The sequence below is a fragment of the Varanus komodoensis genome, unplaced genomic scaffold (genome assembly GCF_004798865.1).
Source record: "Varanus komodoensis strain SLA01 unplaced genomic scaffold, ASM479886v1 scaffold23, whole genome shotgun sequence".
Lineage (NCBI taxonomy): Eukaryota > Metazoa > Chordata > Lepidosauria > Squamata > Varanidae > Varanus > Varanus komodoensis.
Window position 1 is genome coordinate 12,059,824 of NW_025335627.1, and position 9,329 is coordinate 12,069,152.

Sequence of the window (9,329 nt, forward strand, 5' to 3'; positions counted from 1 at the left end):
ATCACATGGAACATCATTCAGCTATTCAATCTTCATCATTCACTGTACAAACATGTACCAGTGACCTTTTAAAACAAAACCTCCACAAAAATGCCATAAAATTCTGGAAAAGCAACCAGTAGCATCATGAATGTTCTCACTGCCAAATGATATTTTAAAACCAGCTTTTTGGTATCTTTTAATATACCAAACTTGTAACATGCCATAAAACATCACCATCTATAATTTACTACTCATTTCTTGATCCATATGGGGACTTGAGACTCTCATATTCAATAAGAGGTGTGGGCTGCGGAATCATCAATACGCTGATGATACCCAGCTTTACCTCTCGTTCTCCACTAATCCAGGTGAGGCAGTGGCTGTGCTGAACCGGTGCTTGGCCGAGGTAAGGGAATGGATGAGGGCCAATAAACTGAAACTCAACCCAGACAAGACGGAGGTCCTGTTGGTTGGCGGATCGGGTTTCGGAGAGGGTGGATTTGACCTGGTCCTGAATGGTGCAACACTCCCTCTTAGGGATAAGGTCCGCAGCTTAGGAGTACTCCTCGACCCGGAGCTTTCTTTGGAAGCTCAGGTGACAGCGGTAGCGAGGAACGCCTTCCTTCAGCTTCGGCTGATTAATCAGCTGCGCCCCTACCTGGAGTACGACTGCCTAGCGACGGTGACACACGCGCTGGTGACTTCCCGCCTAGACTTCTGTAATGCGCTTTACGTGGGGCTTCCCCTGAAGACAGTCCGAACACTTCAATTGGTGCAAAATAGAGCTGCCAGGTTGCTGACGGGGATGGGGCGTTATGCTCACATGACTCCAGTCCTCCGTCAGCTTCACTGGCTTCCCATTGAAGCCCGGGCCCAATTCAAGGTGTTGATTATGACCTACAAAGCCCCAAACGGCTTGGGTCCTGGCTACCTGAACGAGCGCTTACGTCCGTATATGCCCGACCGCCCTTTGAGATCTGCGGGAGAGTCCCTTCTCCGGGAACCCTCCATGAAAGAAATTAGGAGAGTAAGTACCCGGAGGAGGGCTTTCTCTGCGGTGGCGCCCAACCTATGGAATTCACTCCCCAAAGAGGTCCGCCTGACACCGTCGTTACTGGTTTTTTGGCGCCAGGTAAAGACCTTTTTATTTAAACATCATTTCAATTGTTAAAACATATGATCTGGCCAGGGCAACTTCTTCTTCCTTCTCTTTGTCCTCCTATATTTTTATTTTATACTGATAATTTTAATTTTATTTTTGTAAATCAATGTATTCTTTGTATTTTTATATTTAATGGTAATTTATTATGTACTATTGTATTTCAAAGTATTTTATCATGTTGTAAGCCGCCCCGAGGTTTCGGCAAGGGGCGGCATAGAAATGCTATAATAATAATAATAATAATAATAATAATAATAATAATAATAATAATAATGGTGTACACAGGTATCTATTAGAAGTTGCCCAAAAAAGTCTGGAACACATGTGCAGACTTCCTGCATAGAAACAAACAAGGCAATTTCATGGAAGAGGTTTGCAAATATCTGTGGCAGAAACATTTCTGCTTATCACCCCTGAGGGGATCTGTTGGAGATATACAGGTATGTGAGGGGGTGCCACATGGAGGTGGGTAGAGACCTCTTCTCCCCTGCAGAGGAAGGCAGGACACGTTCCAATGGAGCAAAGCTCAAGGAACCAAGGTTCCAGGTGGATGCCAGGAAGTATTTCCTGACAGTTAGGACCCCGAGGGTATGGAATGGGCTTCCATGGGAGGTGGTTGAGGCCCCATCGGTGAGGGTGTTCAAGGATAGGCCAGACATGCACATGGTGGGCATGTCGTGAGCGAAGCTGGCTGGAGCCGGGGGTCAGCCTAGATGGCCCGGAAGACCCCTTCTGACTCTCTATGTTTCTATGCTTAGTGCAGGGATTCACTGGTAATCCTCTCTATAAAATGATGGTGTTTAGCAAGCAACTGCAGTGTGTGAAAAAGGAAAGACAAATATCCATGCTTCAAGGAGATTCGTCTGAATACACAAAAAAACCTTGCACAGTTCTGAGGGGTGACAGCTTATTACAGTGACTAAGCAATCCAGTTATAATACATCTCTGAAACTGGAATTCCGCTTAAAGTTCTACAGTTCATTTCCTGTAACATAATTCTAACCATGTTTGCAAAGAAATAGGTTCCATTCAATTCACTTCTCCTTACTCACTAGTACATGTGCTTAGAATTGCAGCCTTAAGTTTTTATGGTGCTAAACTTATTGCCATGAAAGCCTCTTAGACTTCACAGATCAGTGCTAGTCAAATTTACAACAGATACTCATCATCTTCTGGTGAACTATTCATGTTTTGTCATTTTCATCCTGAGGTACAGCAGCCATGATCCTAATATCCCACCCACAAGGTATTTCTCTCATCTTCCACAGCAGGAATTTATCCATGCAAACTGACAAACAGTTTCTTCTTGCTTTGTTGTTTTGCAGAGGTGAATCAACTAGGAGCAGGTACTAGATGAAGCTGGTAATGCAACCTCCTCTCTTATGCATGAACTGTGGGGACATGGTTCTACTGCACATCACTAAGCAATTTTACAGCCCAATCCTACATATGTTTACTCAGTGGTAAACCCCAGGTATGAGCTCATGATGACAGCCCTAAATGTGAAACTAAGTTCCACTGAAACTAATGAGTTCTTTTCACATGTATTTAGGATCAGAGTGAAAGTGACTCATATCATCTTGCTCTCAGTACCAACTCCCACATATCAGAAAGATGTTAATTTAGTCCCAGCAGCATTTTTCTCATTATCATCTGTAATTCTATATTTGAACACTTCAAGCCACTTTAAAAAAAAGCTCCAGAAGCTAGATGTGACAAAAATGCCCCCATTCTGTCTCTCTAAAACTGATAAACTTTTAGAATCTGTAGACAAGGTAGGCTGGTGGGACCAAAATATTCAGAACAAAAAAATAGGATACGCTATCTCACTGTCAGATAACCCTTATTCTAGAGGCCTTTCCCCATGAAATTTATTGATACATCTTATTTTAGAATATTTTATTACTTAGCAGCAGACTAAAACCCTCAGCTTTAGCTTGTCTCTAATTCTTAAACTGTCATTTTCCCAGCTCTGGAAGAGAAATTTCAGTTTACAAAGCTAAAACTGTTGAGGACATGCAAAGAGTTACTAAGACACCAAGACAAGCAAGTCAGAACCCTATCTCTATTTGGGGCAAAGAACCACCTTGACATGAACCATCCGCATTTTGACAAGTTATGTTTGTGTTCACAACCATGTGCTTGCAACATCTGTAACTCTGACAGTTTGGATAGGGTTGTGTTTAATGCTGCCACATTATTGTCCTGTTTCTGGTATGCACAATGCAAAGTGTCAGACTCCTTACAATGTTTTGCAAGTTGCTACATTTTGAGAATTTCCTCACTGGTAAAATATCACAATTCATAGTGTTGAATCAGAAAGACCTGCAACGGATCCTCTCAACATATCTCCCCACCAGGCATACCAATTTGACTAAAATCCAAACACTTTCTTTGTTGAGACTGCTAAGTGGACTGTTTGGCCAAAAACAAACAAACAAACAAACACCCTGATACTCTGATTGACAATTATTTTCCTAAATTGGAGGAGGAGAATCATTCTAAGATAGGTTGTTATCTTCCATATTGGGATAAATTTATATATGAGCATGTACAATTAACTTAGAAACTGTTGCAAGGAAAGAAAACCAAGAATGAAGTTGGAAATATAACCTTATTAAAAATGTTCTGTACATTTTGGGAGGTAGAATCTATAAAATATTTATCAGTTATACAGTAACTTATTAAATACTGAAATATTCAAGCTCAAGAAATGGGAGAAAAGATGGTAAGTCAGGTTCTGCCCTCTTGTACTCTAGGAAGTACCAAACACACTGATGGTACTACATAATAAATAAAAATTCAAACACAAAGACTACTTTTTCCCTTACTGTCTAACGAAATTTGCTTTAAATATTGGCTTTGATTTCAAATATATTTGTGAAAGCATAGATTAGGCCTAAGCCTAATGCAGATAACAATGCTTTAACACTTTAACACTGCTTCACCATCATGTTTAGGCTTAGAATGTATTTGGGCTGCAGTTTAAACTTAATATTTTAAGGTGTGGAAAAGCTGGTGTTTTCCCATCCAGCATAACACCACTCAGAATCTCAGGAAGCTGGTTTGAACAACAGTTCTGAAATGCACATTTCTATGAAAACTTCGTGCACTATACACCTTATTATTCAGACATACTTTTAGGACTAAAAAGAAAATGCCCTGCACTCGCCTGAATTTGACTATACATGTTTCCCATCATGTCTATTAACATTAAGTTATGTCTATTAACTTCATCTGATTCTTCTTCTGAATGCAAATCCAGAATTGTTCTGCATGCAAATACAGAGGCTGAGATCCAAAGAATTGCTTAAAGCAGGGGTGGGCAATTAATTTTCCTATGGGGCCACATGAGAAACTTTGACAGTTGTTAAGGGCCGGACCAATACACTTACAGCTCTGCTCAATACATATCTCTATAAAAACAGTATATGAAACATTACAATGATACAATGAAAATGTGGAGCACAGAACAACACTATTTAATGAATATTCACAAAAACATCATTAACATTACATGAAAAGCAATAAATAAATAAAATTTACTTTTATAGCGCAAATTTACAACATATGTAATCTCCCAGTGCTTAACATTGTAAGGTACAGAGCTTACGAATTATAACAGTACAGAGAAACAGAAAACTCAACAATCCAAGTTGCCTTTGGATTCCCTATAAATGCATCCAGCTTTGTTTGCTTGCATTACCTCAGTTCTTTTTTGTTGTTGTTTAGTGAGAGAAATCTAGTCTGTTTTGGGCTTCAACAAGTGCACTGAAGTCAGGTTGAATATTTGCTAGTGACCTCATGCAGGCCAGTCAGGGTCAGCCATTGGGCCGGATGTGGCCCACGGACTGTACAATGCCCAGGTCTGGCTTAAAACATACTCAAGTCCTTACAAGCATATAGGGCTGTTTTCTAAACTTTCTTATTCTGTGTATTGCATATAACAACTCCTGTCAGTCCCAGAAGCTGTTTGACAAATAGCTTGAAGAGCTGCAGTCCAAGAAACACAAATTCAAAGCCGCAAACCCTAAGATCCAAAATTCTTGCATTGTGGTCAAAAGTTCATCTGATGGAAGCCTAATCTACTGTGGGCATCCAAATTCAAGTAACTTTTCAAAATTCATATACTATAATATCTTTATTATGACAACTCAAAGATCACAATAAATGTGCACACTTCTCGGATGTCTTCATCAGGAAAAACATTACTACTACAACTGCATGTACAACCAAAGATGTTTCCTCATGAAAGGATCTTGAGCTCTCAAAACTTTGCACATGTTTTGTCATCTTTTAGCTAGTTTAATAAAAATATTTTTAATTCAATCTATAAAATTTATAAACTGGATAACCTACATATAGTCATTTTGAGTGCTAATAAAAGTATTATACTATATAGATTCTGGAATTTTTCTTATGGCTAAAATGGTTCCCTTGGTTTTAAGTAATTTGATTTAATGCATGCCCAGGAGTGTGCCCAATGTAGTTCTCTATTTTGATGAAATCCAGCCCAAGGAATCAAGACAGAATGACAGGTTTATCCTTGAAACTATGGTGCATAATCTGCAACAAAAGCTTTCTCTTAAGGCTTTTATGCACAAATGCTGACTTTTCAACTAATTCAACAATCATTTATAGAATTTTTTTCTATTATTTATTGCCCAACACACTCTGACACTACACAATATCAATTTTATGGGATTGGGGCTTGGACAGTACAATATTTGCAGGCTATGTATGATCAGAACCAAGGCGATCAGCCAGTGTAATACACTCATTCACAAAACCGGGTGTAATGCATAAACCCAGCACGTGTTAGCACTGCTGGACTTCCAGTGACAGCACCTACAACATACTTAAGTGGGAAGATCGAGGAGTCCTGAAAAACGAACTACAGAAGTAAGAAGTTGGCGGGAGGTGGCATGATGTACCCCCCTGCCCTGTCTAAAGCAAAGCTTAACCTATGCAAGGTAATGACAAGCGTGGCGAAGTTTTTCCTAGTGGGACCTTGTAGTACGTATGAAGCAAGATGCCCTTCCTCCACTCTACTCAGAACCTTTAACCCTTTGTCCAACGTACGAGTACAAGGGGGCATCCCAGAAAGTTTCCACCATCAGAACAACTTTAAATTCGAATTAACATTATAACTTACGGGAAAGAGGAAGAGGAAGGGTAGGGCAAAGAAGGGTTAAAAAATGAAGGTGGTGTGTCCCCCCCCCCCCCTGCAATTTCGGACACAGTAAAATATTCTTACATTCATTTCACACCAAGTCCTGGTTTAATACACAAGTATAAAATAAACAAGGGAATTTGAAAAAGGAAGAGGTCGGTGCCTAAATTCAACTTTAAAGGCCGGCGGCAGGAGCTACTACTAAACGCGCTCCCCCAAGTCTTGTCGGGACCCGGCACGCACACACCCGACCGCAGTCTAAACTGAAAGCTGGGGACCATGTTCGAATTGTAATTTAAATTATAGTTAAAAACGATGATCGGCTTAATGTTCTTCATCCTCTTCCCCCGTCCCACAGCCTCTCCCCCCCTCGCGCCCCGCAGCCCCAGTCCGCCTCCTCCCCGTCCCCGGCACGGCTTGGGGCCTCGGCCAACGCTCCCGGGCTTACGCGCTCTCCCAGCCACCCCCCGAACCCCAAAGTAAGGTGGAGGCGGGAAAATGCCGTCTCAACCCGCGTTAGTGCCTGGTGTTTGGGGCCGGCTAGCGCTGGAGCGGGACCCTGCGGGGGCAGGGAGCTTGCAGGCCCTCGCTGGGTTGAGGCCTGTTCCCCCTCCCGCTCTCCCTCAAATACAGCCCGGCGCCGCCGTCCCTTTCCCCTGTTGCAAAGGACCCAGCCATTTCGGCCCCCCTCTTTCCCTCTACAGCACCCCACGGCCTCCAAAATCCCGCCGCCCCCCCTTAAGTCCCCAAGGCCTAGAGCGCTCCTTCGAATCCCCGGCCTCGCGTAGCCCGCCTGGCCGCCCGCCCTGCGCACTTAGCGCCGCCTGCCGCTCTAAGAGAGCCCGGGGATGAAGGCCAGGCCTGGCTTACCTTTCCAGCTGCTTTTTTTTCTCTCCTCTCTCTCCTCTCCCCCCTTCCCTCTGTTGGGCTGACAGACCAGAGTTTCCTCCCCAGCAGAGGGACCGGGGAATGGACTCGGAGCTGCTTCAGTGCTGAGGAGCTGTTGCTGCCCCCCTGGCTCTGAAGAGAAAGATTCCTGCTTTTAGAAGAGAAGAAAGCTTTGAACGGGCGCTCTTTATTATTTTAAAACTACAAAGTGCTCAGAGGGTAGGTGATTATTAAGGGGAATCCCTGAATATATTCTCCAGCAAAGAAGGCAGGGCTGCTGGGGCTGCTCAAGAAGAGAGCTTAGCAGCCTCCTACAGCACCACTACAGGCACTGAGAGGACATAACACCAGAGAGCGGTTCCTCTGCCCTCCAAAACAACAACTTTCCTACCATCTTGGAGGTAGTATAGAGAGAAAGAAGGAGGAGGAGGAGGAAGAGGAAAGAAAGAGAAGGGGAGAAAAGTACAGTACGTTTTTATGAAGTGTGATTTTTAGAAAGACACCTTTTGTAGAAACGTGGGGTTGGACGGACTTTTTTTTTTTTTTTACAAAAAACAAATGTTTGTGTTTAAAAAATCCTTTGAAGCTCAGATGCAACTTAAAAGGTGAAAAATGTGTATTTTAATACGTTTTTCTTCATTTATTATTTTAACATAAAAACAGAGCAGTGTTTGGTTCCCACTCCCCTTGCCCCAGAAGTTTAATGTAAACTTAATAACTTGTGCAGTAGGTCTGAAAATGTAGGAGATTCTCATAGAATGGTTAATATTTCTGTGCAAGCAAGCTGAAATTGATATGGGATGACTCTGACAGAAACTGACTCTTCCTTGTTCAAGGTAAGATAAAATGATAGGTGGGGAAAAGATAAATGTTTAGGGTCCAAGGTGATGTACAGGAATTATTAAAAAGTACATGTAACGTACTTTCTTTCAATGTCTTTGTTTATATTGGTGCAATATGGGGGGAGAATAAAAGTGATTTCAATAAATTGACAGAAAAGTTTTACTATAGTATTAAAACTATTTTACAAATACTTGGGCTATTTTATACATTTCTTTAATTTGCCTGTTTTTGTGTGAAGTTTGAGTGACAAAGTGTGATATATTCAAAGTTGAGAAACTTCTAGGTTGGCTTTTCAGAAACAAATCTAAATATTGCTGTAATGGGAGATTGTGATTTATGTAAGCATATGTATTTGTGCATGTTTCTCTCATGTGCACATATGCAGTGTCTATCACTGTGTGTGTGTGTGTGTGTGTGTGTGTGTAAAAACGATAGACAATTTTAAAAAACTAGTATATACTATTATGTTACCCAGTTCAGTGTAGTGTATGTAGTGTAAATTACTGCCAAAACACTTAGAAATCTGTTATTTATGGGAGAAATTTTCAAATTGCAGTGTATTTCAGAGTATTAGGGTGGGAATTATAACAGTGCAGTGGTTTTAAACTGGCATTAGCTTTTGTCTCTTGTTTCATGGTAACATGTGTAAAGTGAGGGTGTTTCCAGTTCAGCATTGGCTACATATTAAAGAATGACTCAGAGGACCCTATTCCATATTTTAATGAGTGCTGATTCCTGACTACCCAATTTTGAATATATTGTTTCTTTTATTGTCTGAAATTTTTATGTATGTCATTGAGTTGTGCACCCCCATCCTACACTACTTGGAATTAATTTCCATTTATTTCCATGGAGGTGGCTTTCCATAACCATTTGCTTAGAACGAATTTACTTGACAGGTTGGATTTAGTCCTGAAGTAGTAGTCTTACAGGCTTTCTCCCTCTTAGTTTGGCAGGATTATTTCCTAATACCTGATATTCTTGTCAGAATTGCCAAACCTGCCTTCCATCCTGGCAAGAATACTGTTGCTTTCCTTTATAGTTGGCAAGTACACAATTTTTGACCTTCTGGAGAAAAATTCTTCTAAAGCAAATGTGATTTGCTAGTGAGATTTCAGAATGGGTGGTTTTAGGCCACACTGGCCTATCCTGGTTATCTTTATATAGTATCTAATCTGAGCTATTTCAGATGCAATCCTATAAGAAAAAGTCCTCCAACTCCCAGCATGCCCCAACCAGCATGGCTGGCTGGGACATGCTAGGATTTGGAGGACTTTTTTT

The 9,329-nt window shown here is 41.4% G+C and overlaps 1 protein-coding gene across 2 annotated transcripts in view; it reads right to left on the reverse strand.

Annotated features, from left to right (window-relative positions):
* Positions 1-7,511, reverse strand: part of INO80D (INO80 complex subunit D) — a 49,436-nt gene extending 41,925 nt beyond the window's left edge. The window contains exon 1 of one of the 2 annotated variants that reach the window (XM_044432087.1): positions 7,188-7,511. The gene's annotated coding sequence lies outside the window, so the exon portion shown is untranslated. The remainder of the gene's footprint in view (positions 1-7,187) is intronic. The other variant, XM_044432088.1, reaches the window with a different exon arrangement.
* Between the last annotated feature and the right edge of the window lie 1,818 nt (positions 7,512-9,329).